The sequence below is a fragment of the Mirounga leonina genome, unplaced genomic scaffold, assembly GCF_011800145.1.
Source record: "Mirounga leonina isolate KUSES-001 unplaced genomic scaffold, KU_Mleo_1.0 Mir_173, whole genome shotgun sequence".
Taxonomy (NCBI): Eukaryota; Metazoa; Chordata; class Mammalia; order Carnivora; family Phocidae; genus Mirounga; species Mirounga leonina.
Genome location: NW_023270447.1, coordinates 62,957,968 through 62,972,688, shown reverse-complemented (window position 1 = coordinate 62,972,688; position 14,721 = coordinate 62,957,968). Strand labels below are relative to the sequence as shown.

General features: G+C 48.0%; 1 protein-coding gene across 2 annotated transcripts in view; it reads right to left on the bottom strand.

Annotated features, from left to right (window-relative positions):
• The window catches only part of RIMS3 (regulating synaptic membrane exocytosis 3), a 39,130-nt gene extending 37,219 nt beyond the window's left edge, over positions 1–1,911 (bottom strand). For both annotated transcript variants that reach the window (XM_035018888.1, XM_035018889.1), the window contains exon 1: positions 1,647–1,911. The gene's annotated coding sequence lies outside the window, so the exon portion shown is untranslated. The remainder of the gene's footprint in view (positions 1–1,646) is intronic.
• Positions 1,912–14,721: the final 12,810 nt, after the last annotated feature.

The following is a 14,721-nucleotide window of genomic DNA, read 5'->3' as shown; positions in this document are numbered from 1 at the left end:
GAGAGTTAAGACAGAGACAGCGCCTGGCCCACAACCACATGCCCCGAGGGAAGGGAACCTGGTCCTGGCTGCGTCCTCAACACCTGGCTTCTGCCTGCCTGTCCCGTCAAGTCCTTGGCATGGGGGTTGTTAGTGAGTTCAGCAGTGCCAGGCACTGTGCGAAGCAGCTCAGATCCACCATTTCAATCACTCCTCCCAGCAGAACTGGAAGGTGGGTCTATTTTACTGAAGGAGGCTCCTAGAGGGGAAGTGATTCCCTCAATAGCACACAGCCGGGAAGTGGCAGAGGCCGGGTTTGAAGTCAAGTTTGCCTGACTCTGAGCTTCATTCCCTGCAGAGGGTTGAGTAGGTGTCGAACCCCAGGGCTGGAGGTCCCTAAGCCAGGCAGCCTGGGCACCTACGGCAGGAAGGGGGTCTGTGGGCCCTAAACAGGTTCAGAAGGGCACAGTGCTTGGTTTAAGCACAGATTTCATGGACCCTTTCCCTAATTCCACACCCCCCACACCCCCCCAACCAGAGAATGTCCCATTAGGCTACCCACATGCCCCCAGGGACAGTTGGCAGCTGCCTGATTACAGACTAATTGGTGGCTGGCAGCAACTGTGGGGGCTAGCTAGTTAACCCCTTGGTGACCAGGCCTAGCCCAGAAAGGCCCTCTCCCTGCCACTTCAGGCCCCAAACCCAAGGACCCTAGACTTAAAAGGCATCATAGGCAGAGGACAGGACCAAAGGGGCATCAGCCTTCCTCTCCAAACCCAGACAACACCCTTGGGGCTAGGGGTGGACACTGACATTCACCCAGGTGCCAGCCAGCACCCCTTGTTCTCTGGCCTTGGATATGGCATTACCTACTCGATTCAAGACCACAGGAGCTATGGGCCCTCCCTGGGTTTCCAAGGCCCAGGATACTGGGAAGAAACCCACTCCTCTGGGCTGGGTTGTCCAGAGAAGGTGATGTGGGCATGGGTCCAGGCAGCCTGGAGGCAAGCCAGTGAAGCCACCCTCCCCTTGAATGAAAGGGTGTCCAGGTTGCCCACCAAGAGTCCTGGAAGCCTCCCTGAACCCTGGACTCCCCACCGTGGATTGACCAATTGCCTTTCCCAGCTTCCCAAAAGTCCCCACTTCCTACCCTAGGGCTGGAGTGAGTACCACCCCTTTTCTTTCATGGGCTGGGGGGGGGGTCCTCTGGGCCCCACAGTGGTGTTTCATTGGGAGGAAAGAGTGCCTGCTTCTCAACCAGGGCACAGGCAGGAGGGAGAAAGCAGGCTGCCTTCCAGCTCCCTTTCCAGGAGAGATTTGAGGCACTTTCTAAAAATGCCATGCGAGGCAATGCTGTTGAAGACCAGGGCCCCAGGTGCTCTGAGAATCAGCAAAGAACTCAAGACTCTGGGGTCCCCTACCCCATTTTTCAGGCTTCCTCAAATACCCCACGTTCCCCTCTCATACCTTAGCCCCCACCCCTGAGCCATCACATACACTCTGCTCATCCTCTGAGCCCCCGCCCTGCACCCCCCCAACCCTGCACACTCACATCCCTACGTGGCGCCTCACGGCCGGAACCCTCTCCCGCCGCCCCGGTGATCCCCCAGATCTCCGCAGCCCCCTCCCCACGTCCACTCCCAGGCGAGCAAGGCCTACTGACTTACCCGGAGGTGGGGCCAGGGTCCAGACAGGGAGGGGTCTCCGCTGGGCGAGGCGGCTCCACAAGGCGGGGCAGGTGCTGCCCCTGGACCCCGCCCCGCGGACCCGGCGGTGGGCGCGGCCCGGTCCCAGGCGGGCGGCGGACTCCGAGGGTGTAGGGGCGCGGGGCGGGGAGGGGCGGCGAAAGAGGCTCACGGGGGCATCGCCCGCCACCGGGCCGGGCAGCTCCGCTCCGCCCGCCTGCGCTGCCGGCTCCGCAGCAGCCACGGTTCTCAGCCGCCGCCGGGTGCAAAGCCCAAGCCCCGGTCGGCGGGAGGCGAAGAGGGAGGCGGGGCCTGATGGGGGCGGGGCCTCGGTCAGGCGGGTGGGGTCGCTGGGGGGGCGGGGCCACTGGGGGCAGGGCCTTTGGTGGTGGGCGGACTTAGGGGAATGGGGAGAGTCTAGGTTTGCTTGGTTGCAGGCAACCCAGGCTAACAGGACCTCGAAGGGTTGGGGTCTAGAGGACGCCTCAAGCCTCTCCACGTCCCTAGGACACTCCTGCCTCATGTCCGCTCCCCCCACCACCACCATGTCTATCTGTACTTTTTCATCCTTCCTCCTCTTTCGGGCACCTCGAAGGACATCACTGACACCATGGTACCCCTACTCCATCCTGGACCAGATCCAGGGAAATCAGATGGTGGGAGATAGAGGAAATGACTTACAAACTCAAATTCAATATACAGGTGGAAAAATTGACGCCGAGAGAGGAGAAAAGACTTGCCCAAGTTCCTCTTGTGAAGAAAAAGACTTTATGAGACCCTAAAATGTGGACAGCCTGAAGCAGGGTCCCACAGCTGGCCAGAGGTGAAGCCAGGACTCAATTTTATTCAACTGTTAATTAAACTTTTGTTATCATCTAATCTACATCAGGCCTAGAACTAGACCTGTGTCATAGAATGATTGCTCTGGAACAGCAAGGGGGATTAGATTAGAGGGACAACATGGAGGTCAGGGAAATAGCTGGAACAATGGAGGTGAAGGATGGGGAGAGCAGAGCCTGTGAGGATGTGGGGGAGGAGGGAGGAATCAAGATTTCCTTGTGCTCTTCCCAAGCACCCTATCATAGAGACATGGAAACCAGGGGCTCCCTTTGGAATCATGGTCCCTTTGCACATTTGGTGAAAACTTGGGCCTTCTCTCTGGACAAATGTGCAAATGTACACTTTGCATACAATTTCAGGGACAAAGGATTGGGTGGATGGTTGATTCTTAAGTGCATGTAGAAGCATAAACATGCAGGAATTAAAAAAAAAAAGCTAGAGAAAAAGGAATGGAAAGAGATTCTGTCTTACTGATATTAAAACAGAGACTCAATGTATTTAGAGCAGCATGGTATCGAAGCAGGACTACACGAATTAGTGGAACAAATCGGAAAAGAGAAATGGATCCAACCACACAAAGGAATTTGGTGTATGATAAAGTTGGCACTTCAGGTAAACGGGTGAAATAACTGGCAAGTCATTTGAGGAAATGAGAGAAAACTGTGTCCTTACACCAAAATAAATTCCAAGTGACTAGCATATTTATATATTTTATGTACCAGAAGAGAGCATGAGTGAATGTTTCAATAATCCTGGAGATGGAAAAGACTTTCCTAGGCATGATGAAACCTAGAAGCCAAAGGAAAAACATCGATAAATTTGACTATAAAAACTTCTATAGAGAAGAAATGATCATACTCAAGTTTGAAAGACATATGACAAACTGGAGAGGATGAATCCCAGCAGTCCTCTACTCCTGCCCACTCTACCCCGCCGGCTCCTCCCCCAAGGCGTGAAGGGAGCGAGCAGGAGGGACCGCAGTGGCTGTGAGAGGGCAGAGCACACCGTGGAGGCTCCTCCCACAGCCCCCCGGCCAGCGCCCACCTGTTCAGGGGCGGGGAAGCCCCGGAAATCCCAGCCCAGCCATCTGGGTCCACAGCAGGTGCCTCAGCACAGCAGAGCCAGAGTCCGCCCTGAGGCTGCTCACCACTTCCCTCGTATGGCCATCCTGGGAACTGTAATCTTCCGTTCCAGTTCATGCAGCTCCCCGATTTTAAGGCGGGAATTTTTTTTTTAAGATTTATTTTTAAGTAATCTCTACACCCAATGTGGGGCTGGAAACTACAACCCCGAGATCAAAAGTCGCCGGCTCCACCGACTGAGCCAGCCAGGCACCCCGTGGGAATTTTTTTCTTAAAATAAATAACAGCTAAATTTTTGAGGGAGCTAACAATGTCCCAGGCATTGTACTAAACACTTAAACATACAGCATTTAATTTAATGCTCAAAGCCGCTCTTCTGGGTAGGTCTACTTTATTATCAGCTCCATTTGACAGATGAGGACACAGGGTTAGAGAGAAGTGACTTGGACAAATTCTAAGTGGCAGCATCAGGATTCAAAGTCCGACTCCCGGCCCCACTCTTGTTATAAGAAAGCCAAGGTCTAGGAAGAAGTCAATAAAACAAAGTATTTTTTAAAATTTATTTTTATTTTTTAATTTTTTAAATTAACATTAATGTATTATTTGTTTCAGGGGTACAGGTCTGTGATTCATCAGTCTTACGTAACTCACAGCGCTCACCATAGTACGTGCCCTCCCCAATGTCCACCACCCAGCCATCCCATACCTCCCATTCCCCTCCACTCTGTTTCCTGAGATTAAGAGTCTCCTATGGTCTGTCTCCCTCTCCGGTTTTGTCTTGTTTCATTTTTCCCTCCCTTCCCCTATGATCCTCTGTCTTGTTTCTCAAATTCCTCCTATCAGTGAGATCATATGATACTTGTCTTTCTCTGATTGACTTATTTCGCTTAGCATAATGCCCTCTAGTTCCATCCACATGGTCGCAAATGGCAAGATTTCATTTTTTGATGGCTGCATAATATTCCATTGTATATATATACCACCTCTTCTTTATTCATTCAATGTTGATGGACATCTAGGCTCTTTCCATAGTTTGGCTATTGTGGACATTGCTGCTATAAACATCGGGGTGCATGTACCCCTTTGGATCACGACATTTGTATCTTTGGGGTAAATACACAGTAGGGTAATTGCTGGGTCATAAGGTAGCTCTATTTTCAACTTTTTGAGGAACCTCCATACTGTTTTCCAGAGTAGCTGCACCAGCTTGCATTCCCACCAACAGTGTGGGAGGATTCCCCTTTCTCCGCATCCCCACCAACATCTGTCATTTCCTGACTTGTTAATTTTAGCCATTCTGACTGGTATGAGGTGATATCTTATTGAGGTTTTGATTTGGATTTCCCTGATGCCGAGTGATGTTGAGCACTTTTTCATGTGTCTGTTGGCCATTTGGATGTCTTCTTTGCAGAAATGTCTGTTCATGTCTTCTGCCCATTTCTTGATTGGATTATTTGTTCTTTGGGTGTTGAGTTTGGTAAGTTCTTTATAGATTTTGAATACTAGCCCTTTATCTGATATGTCATTTGCAAATATCTTCTCCCATTCTGTCAGTTGTCTTTTCCTTTTGCTGACTGTTTCCTTTGCTGTGCAAAAGCTTTTTATCTTGAAGTCCCAATAGTTCATTTTTGCCCTTGCTTCCCTTGCCTTTGGTGATGTTTCTAGGAAGAAGTTGCTGCGGCTGAGGTCGAAGAGGTTGCTGCCTGTGTTCTCCTCAAGGATTTTGATGGATTCCTGTCTCACATTTAGGTCTTTCATCCATTTTGAGTCTATTTTTTTGTGTGGTGTAAGGAAATGGTCCAGTTTCATTCTGCATGTGGCTGTTCAATTTTCCCAACACCATTTGTTGAAGAGACTGTCTTTTTTCCATTGGACGTTCTTTCCTGCTTTGTTGAAGATTAGTTGACCATAGAGTTGAAGGTCCATTTCTGGGCTCTGTATTCTGTTCCATTGATCTATGTGTCTGTTTTTGTGCCAGTACCATACTGTCTTGATGATTAGAGCTTTGTACTAGAGCTTGAAGTCCGAAATTGTGATGCCACCAGCTTTGCTTTTCTTTTTCAACATTCCTCTGGCTATTCGGGGTCTTTTCTTGTTCCATACGAATTTTAGGATTATTTGTTCCATTTCTTTGAAAAAAGTTGATGATATTTTGATAGGGATTGCTTTAAATGTGTAGATTGCTCTGGGTAGCATAGACATTTTCACAATATTCGTTCTTTCAATCCATGAGCATGGAACGTTTTTCTAAAACGAAGTTTTTTGATGTTAACCTTGATCCAGGCTTTGTCCCAGGTGCTGGGGATTCAGAATTGAGGAAAATAGTCATTAAGAGAGACGGGAGAGAAATATTTCTGACACAGTGAATCCTGGAAACAGCCAAGGACCCATTAACCACAAGAAGGGGTATGGGGAGAGAGGAGGGGTGCAGGAGGAGATGTCCTTGAAATGAGTCTTGTGGAATTTAAGGGAAGGGTGAAGGAGTGGGGCAACACTTATAAGTCTGGGCAAAGAAGAACAGAGCTTAGGGGAGGAGCAGTGGTCTACCTGCCCTGAGTCTTGGGGTTGGTTAGAGATGAAGCTGGACAAGTATACCGGGGCCAAGCTAGAGTTTGGGCACAGAGGAGTTTGGGCACAAAGATTTTGAGAGCTTTTCAATGGTTTAGTTGACTTGGTCTAGGGGCCACCTGCTCTGCCAACCCAACCTGCTTCTTTCTTCCCAAATGGTCCCCACCTGAGTTCAAGCTACCAGTTGCTTAAGCCAGAAACCTAAGAGTCACCTTTGACTCCTCCTCTGTCCTCACTGCCATCCAGTTAATTATCAGGGCCTGCCTAACCCACCTCTTAAATATTCCCCAGGTTCATTTACTGCTATCCATCCCCATGGCCAGTCCCCTCGTCCACACTCGTTCTTCTCACTCCTGAATCCAGCTGGGGGCAGAGACTTGGTTTGTAGGTCTAGACATCGCCAAGCTTTCACCCAAGAGAAATCCTTCTAAAACGAATCTGCCCACATCTACTCTCCTACTGAAAACCCTTTTCATTGATCCATTCAACAAATATTGAGTATTTGTTACGTGTTAAATACTGAGGACACAACAATGAGCAAAACATAGAATTTAAAGTCTGTTGGTGGGGGGATGTCTGGATGGTTCCATCAGTTTAAGCATCCGATGCTTGATTTCGGCTCAGGTCATGATCAGGTCAGGGTTGTGAGATTGAGCCCCACGTTGGGCTCAGTGCTGGGCGGGAGCCTGCTTAAGATTTTCTCTCTCTCTCTCTCCCTTTGCCCTGCCCCCACTCCCTCTTTAAAGAAAGAAATAGAGTCTATTGGGATGGCAGACATCAATCAAATGACCACCACACCAAAATAATACATAATTACAAACTGGAATATGTGCCATAGGAGGGCCTGCTAGAATGTTCCTCAAGGTACTTCATCTGAAGTTTGAATAGCTGTCAACCAGATCAGAGTCAAGGATAGGGTAAGAGTTTATGCGAAAAGGCCCCAAAGGTGCTTCTGAGTCTCAGTTTTCTCATCTGTATTATGGGGATATTTATAGTTGTGAGGATTAAATGAGTTAATATATGTAAAGTCCTTAGAACGGGTCTTAGGACATAATAAATTTCCCATAAGTGTTAGCTATAATAACAATAATTATTATTTATTTTTCTTTAGAGAGCCATTGAAGGTCTATCGGCAATGTTGTTAAATCATAAAGAAGCTTTTTTTTTTTTTTTTTAAAGTAAGCTCCATGCCCAGCGTGGAGCCCAAGGCCGGGCCTGAACTTACAGCTCTGAGATCAAGACCTGAGCTGAGGTCAAGAGTTGGATGCTCAACCAACTGAGCCACCCATGTGCCCTACAAAGAAGCATTTTTTAAAGGTCACTCTTGCTGCAGTGAGGAGCATGGTTTGGAACAAGGAAAGAGCAGATTTGGGGAATTAATGAGGGCACTTTGCAGGGGCATTGAGAACTGTGGGGCATTTAAACCAAGGAGGCAGAGAGCATTTGGAGACATTTTGTGATTTTGGTGGGTGAAACGACTGGCCTTGGTGTTTGATTGGTGGTGGGAGACTGTAGGAGGTGGCAGGGGGCTCCCAACATCTTGACCCCAGCAGCAGGGCAGGTGGTGATGTTCTTCACCAGGTTGGGGAAGCCTGGAGGAGGACTGGGCCTGGGGGCAGTGCTCAGGCCAGTTGTGGATGTGTTCAGGCACAGGCACTGTGGGGAGTCCTGGATGTGGGGATGCAGAAGCAGCTGTTTGGGTCTGGAGTTCAGGGGAGAAATTGTGGCTGAAGACATAAAATTGAGATTGTTGGCAAATACCTGATAATTGGGCCTCAATCATCCCATCTGTAAAATGATAGGAGGAAGGAGATAGCTAGATGATTTTTAAGGTTTCTCCAACATGTGTAAGATTCCAGTTGTTGAGGTTGGTAGGCCCGCAGAGATAGGGAGAAAAAAATCCATGTGGCCTGAAAGATTTGGCCAAGGCTTCTTGGAGGCTATTTGTTATTCTTTAACCTATTTTTTACTGAGCAGCTACTATGAGCCAAAGGCTCTGCCAGGGGTGGAAGGGTGAATAAGACCCAGCCCTTGCCCTCAGGGAATTCAGTCTGAAGTGCAGAGACAGACAAAGCAAAGGGCAATTACAAAAATGTAACCCAAGTGCCTAAAGGCAAGCTTGGGAGACAAGAATGCTTCTAGGGGAACTGACATCCAAGACAAGACCTGAAGGTCAGGCAGAAGAAGAAAACTGTGTGGGGAATCTGGGCTGGAGAAGATTGTTTTTTGTTTTGTTTTGTTTTTTTCAGAGGAAGGGGGGAGGGGAAGAGGGAAAGAGGGAGGGGGAAAGAGAGAGAATCCCAAGTAGGCTCCATGCCCAGCGCAGAGCCTGCCACCAGGGCTCGATCTCACAACCCCGAGATCATGGCCTGAGCAAAAATCAAGAGTCAGACGCTCAACTGACTGAGTCATCTATGCACCCCTGGAGAAGATTGTTTATGTGGTTATTTTAAAGATTTTCATCCCTCTTGAATTTTTTGCTTTGGAGTCTACCCATGTGCCCTGAGAGTCTATTTCAGGTACAAAGGCCCAGATACTGGTAGTTGCATTTTATAGGCTGTGTTGAATTTGTCTTCTTCTTCTCCTTCTCTTCAATGCTCCATGTGGCCTCAACTCCACATGCTTTGCCAGGGCTTGGATGAAGGCAGGGCAAGAGAGGCACCTAGGGCACAAATTTAGGGAGGCATATCTCAGGGATATGCAACGTGCTCCTGGCCCTGCTTCCTGCTCACACCCCCACTCCAGCCCTTCTGGTGCTCACATCTTGCTGTCTACACCACACGGCCCACCCCCACTGGCCTGGTGAAAGCTCACTCCTGCTCCAAGGCTCAACTCCTGGAAGTCTACTGCTCTTGCCACCCATCCCTGCCTCCTCCCATGGCCAAGGTGATCCTCTGTGCTCTAACAGCATGGTAAAGGCTGCATAGCGCAGACCAGACTTTGGCATCAGAGCCCTGCTGTGCTATTTATTATCTGTGAACCGCTCTCTGAGACGGTTTCCACTTGTGTAAAATGTGGTGCCGACTTCACAGGGGAGTTGTAAAGATTAAATGAGAAAATGTATGTAAAGTGATCAGCAGTGATTGGTACAGGGTACTCAGTAAGTGGTAGATATTATCAGTTTGTTTATACTTCTTCTAAAGCACTCATGTATTCCAATTATTCTCCTGCTTTTATCTTCACTATACCATAATTTCCTTGAGTCAGGGAGGAGGAGGGGAGGTAGGAGGAGGGAGATCTTTATGAATGACATTGAACAGGCACTAAGACATGTCTGCTGCACAAATAAAGGAAAGAAATGACAAATTCTATGGAAAAAATTCTGGAAAGAAAATCTGGAGCCTTGGGCTCTAGTCACATGGTCCCGGTGATGGCACAGTGCCTGCCCAACTTATATTCACTTGGAAGAAGAGCTGCCCAGACCACAAACCCTATTGGGCTCCTGCTTTAGACCACTTGGCCCCTTTAGTTTCTAGACTTGAACAAATGGGGCCAGCACCAGAGCCAAGGGTTACCATTTCATATACTCGCTGGTGACCTTTAACTAATGGCCTACCATAACAATCTGAGACAGGCCAGTTAGAGGCTCTCTTGATGCAAGGAACAGAAAGAAACTGTCAGGTAACAGAGAGAGCTAGAGTAGGGAGGTCAGAGACAAGTGAGCCTTGGCCAGTAGAACCATGCGCACGCCAAGATAAGAGGGAGCAGAGACCAAGAAGAAGCAGAAGCCGATTAGTAGGTAGAGGCAAAAGGAGCAGCCCTGTGCAGAGATGGGGGAGGGCATCAGGAGAGGGAGAATGAATAGAACAGTGAGTCCTAGAGCTGCTTTGTTCCTGCTGGCATTTCAGTTCCAGTCCTTACAAGAAAATCCTTTATATTTGAGCTAGTTTGGGTTGATTTCTGTCCCTTGCAGCCCAATGAGCCTGATTCTACTTGTTATCCTGGTCAGTCTCTGCCCCTCTCAGCACCTCAGTTTGACTAGACCATCTCTATGGTCTTCTCCAGATCAATGTTTGCTTTGAACACCACGTAGAGAGAATGGATTTTAGGTTGTTGGCAACTGAGTTCAGTATTACAGAGTGCCATGACATCCTGGCTCCCAAAATAGCTTGGTAACTGGTTAACGAGCCTGTGGAAGGATCCAACACACATCTGACTTTCAACCTGAGTCCAGCTGATACAGTCAGCCTCCACACCGCCCCTCCCCACCCCAGGTCCATTGCATCCTTTGTTGGATCATAAAGGAACTGAGAAACCAGGGCTGGTGTTTCTCCAGTATCTTTGGCTGCTAAATGCCCTACCTACCCCCTTAACACTTTCCTGGACCCGCTTCAGCATTTCAGAGGAGTCCAGTGCCAGGTCTGCTCCAAAGAAAGTGCCACTCCAGGAAGATTTTGAACAAAGAAAGTTTCCTTCTTTGGTGTTAAGATTTCCTGCCTTCCAGCTGTTTGGCTCTCAGCCTGGGCCCTGCCTCCATCTTTCTAAGCTAACAGCTATGTTGATAATAATACTTCCTTGCTTTTGTAGGGTGCTTTGTACTTTTCAGAGCATTTTCATGCTTGTCTTTGATACTCACGGAAACCTAGGGAGGATAGGCAAGAAGGGGAGTGTAGAGGATAATACCTATCTCCCATCCCATCCACCCCCTTAAAACTATTTATTTTAAAAGAACTTAAAATAGATGAAAATATTGAGACCGATCTTGATTAAGTGACTTACCCAAGATCACAGAGCAGGTAGCTGACTGAGCTGGATCTAGAAAGTTCCCAATTGCGGGTCACACTTAAACAGGACTTGCCTAACACTGCCTTGCAAAACACTGCTGGCCATGGCAAGGGACCCCTGAGAGAAGTGGTGTTCCTGGCACTGCTGCCCTTTGGGGCCCCCAGGAATCATTCACAATCTTACCCCTCCAGTCTCTATGGAGACTTGGCTACCCCACAGCGGTTTGGGTAGCACCAGGAGCCCATAGAAGGTTAGCTGTAAGCATTTAGTAGCAGTGCTTTATATACTGGCAAAAATGAATGCTAGTGGAAGAGTCCATTTTCTTGGTTTGGTTACAGAGCACTTTATGGAGGGTAAGACAGGAAAGGTTGAGAACCATAGGTCTACCCTTCTACCAGCACCTCTGAAAAAGAGGAAGCAGAGGTAATCATTCCTGCCCATCCTCCCTTCCTAAACTCTACTCTGCAGCAAGGACACCTTGTCTTGGCCCCTCTGTTTCGGGCCCCTTGCCAACTGCATTCATTGCTGCACTCCCACCTGGTCAGGATGAGCCTATCTCTCCCAATTGCAACATGGCCTCAGGTTGTTCTGGGAGACACCAGTAAGTTCTAATCATTAGGGGTAAGTAAGGAAGCAATGGGAGTAGGAAGCTTCATCTGGGCTTCCTCCAGGGTCTGTCCTTGCTCCTTCCTCAGTGTGCCCTGGAGAGCATAGTGTGCTTTTCTTGTGGCAGTCACCCAGCCTGGCAACTCCAAACAGCACAACTGGGAAATTAGTCAAGGAAGTTGGCCTATCCCATGGCCCAGACAATATGTCAGCTGAGGTGAAGACAAGAAACCAGAAAATGTGCTTGGAAACCTGTTGGCTTGAAGGAGCAGAAGGGTAAGGTGAGGCAGACTAGAGATTTTTTTTTTTTTAAGATTTTATTTATTTGACAGAGAGAGAGAGACAGCGAGAGCAGGAACACAAGCAGGGGGAGTAGGAGAGGGAGAAGCAGGCTTCCCGCGGAGCAGGGAGCCTGATGCGGGGCTCAATCCCAGGACCCTGGGATCATGACCTGAGCCGAAGGCAGATGCTTAATGACTGAGCCACCCAGGCGCCCCCAGACTAGAGATTAATACCTGCAGGAAGCTTCTACCACCCCTAGGCTTGGAGGATCAAATGGAAGGGTGTTACGGGGTCCAGAAGTACGCTTGCTGCTGACACTATGGGAGCTTAGGTTTTTCCTTTTTTTTCTTTAAAGATTTATTTATTTATTTGAGAGAAGAGAGAGAACGAACGAAGCAGGGGGGGAGGAGCAGACGGAGAGGGAGAATCAGACTCTCCGCTGAGCAGGGAGCCTGATGTGGGACTCGATCCCAGGATCCTGAGATCATGACCTGAGCCAAAGGCAGACGCTTAACCCACTGAGCCACCCAGGTGCCCCAGGAGCTTAGTTTTTGAAATGATGCTGCTGGCAGAACTGCCAGAGGTCCCTGGAGCCTGCAGGTACCCACTGCTGCCCCTCCAGTACCACCAACCCTGTTGGAGCCTGTGGGCAGTAACCCACCACTGCTGGAAACGCTGAATGTCCCTGAGCCCATCACCACCAGCTGTTGCCAGAGTCTCCAGTGGATGCAGAGAGAAAATGATTTTGCCTGTCCTATTGCCGTGCCATCTCCAGCTTGCAATTTCTCACCTGTGCTTCCCATTCACCGAATCTGACAGGAAGCCAGCTGGCAAAGGGAGTCTGGGAAATGACCAGTGTAAATGCTACTGAAACTTACCGCTCATTTCGGCCCGTTAGGGGTCATATGTATTAGACCTTAGTTGATTACCTCATTATTTTCCAGGATCCATGTGTTTCTAGGAAGCCGACTCCATGGGAGTAGAGCAGGGCTGAGATAGTCAATGGCGAGAATGATTGGTTCAGGATGGACATATGAATCAGCCAGTCCAATCAGAGGGAATCTCAGGATTTTTGCCGAGAAGGCTGGTACACGGACAGTCTCTTCCTTGCTAACCATGAATGAGGAAGCAGGCGAGCCTTGGGAGATGTTGGCTGTCATCTTGGGGCAATAGGGGAGCAGAAACCAGGCTGAAAGAGTAGACCTGATGACTAGGAGATTAATTTGGGGGCACATATGTAACCCACATACTGTGTTCACTACTTAGGAAGCTCTGGCATAGTTGATCAGTCTCATGCCCTTTACAGTGCCTATTATCAACCACAAAGCAAGACAATTTATGAGTATCATGGAAAAATCTGGAAGAGAAAGAAAGTTCTAGGAATCAGCCACTTTTCCCACGGTCACATCGTGGACCAGTGGCTTTTGAACATTTTTTATTGTACCCTCAATAAGAAATCAATTGTACAGTGTGACCAGGACACACATAGCTATATAAATAACTTAAATAAAGTTTCAGAACAGTTTCTACAGTATTTACCCTGCAAAGTGCAATCAATTCAAATTTTCAATTCAATTCTATTCTATTTTTTAAAAAGATTTTATTTATTGGGCAACCCTGTTGGGACCCCTCTCACTCTTGAGAGACTTTTCTGTATCTTCACTTAATAAACGTCTATTGCTTTACTCAAAAAAAATTTTTTTTTATTGATTTGAGAGAGAGAGAGAGAGAGGGAGAGAGGACACAAGCAGGCAGAGGGGCAGAGGGAGAGGGAGAAAAGGACTCACCGCTGAGCAAGGAGTCTGACACGGGCTGAATCCCAGGACCCTGAGATCATGACCTGACCTAAAGGGCAGATGCTTAACCAATTGAGCCACCCAGGCTCCCCTCTATTCCATTTTTAAATAAAGCTGGTCACAAACTTCTAAATGATTTCATGACCTATTAATGGGTTATGACCTGCAATCTGAAAAACATTGCCCTATACCATGCCATCATAATTGCTGTAAAACTTAACTCTTGATTTTAAGCATCCTAACCTTTACTAACTTTCTTGCTTTTGTACGCATATTCCCTGTCTTCCTTTGCTATGAAGGAAAGTCACAGCGTCCCAGGTCTCAGAGGCCAGCCTCTCCCCAACCTGAGGTAAGGACACCAAGAACTTACCTCTGTAGATACTCTTTTGCATTGCCGATTTCTGCCTGTCTACTGGAATGTTCAGTTTATAAAATTGCTCGAGTCTCTCTTCTTAAAATCAAAACCAAACCAATAAATAAAAAGCTCCCTTTGACCTCATTTCAACTGCCACTTTAAGTCAACCCAGAATAGATATGGTTGAATGGGATAGGAATTAGAAGGGTGGCCTAGAGGTAAACTCAGTAGAAGGGATGAGGACCCTGTCAAGAAGACAAGTAGTGGGTGTGGAAGGGAGAAAAAAAGCATCGCAACTTACGTGAACAGATAGAAATCAGAAGTGAATTTTGACACAAGAACTGCCTTCCTTAAACTCCTCTTTTGAGAATCCTACTCCCTGGCTCCCTTTTTGGTAGAGCCTGGAGTCTGGAGACTTATAAGCTCAGGTTCAATACCAGCTTTGCCATTTCTTCTTCTTCTTCTTTTTTTTTTTTTTAAGATTTTATTTATTTATTTGAGACAGAGAGAATGAGAGACAGAGAGCATGAGAGGGAGGAGGGTCAGAGGGAGAAACAGACTCCCTGCCGAGCAGGGAGCCCGATGCGGGACTCGATCCCGGGACTCCAGGATCATGACCTGAGCCGAAGGCAGTCGCTTAACCAACTGAGCCACCCAGGCGCCCCCCAGCTTTGCCATTTCTAAGCTGGCTAATTTTGGATAAATTACATCTCTAAGTTTTCTCATCTGTAAAATTAGTCTAATAAAACCTACCTTATCAAGTTGGCTTAAGGACTAAATGAGATCAGTATATTTTAGCTCTT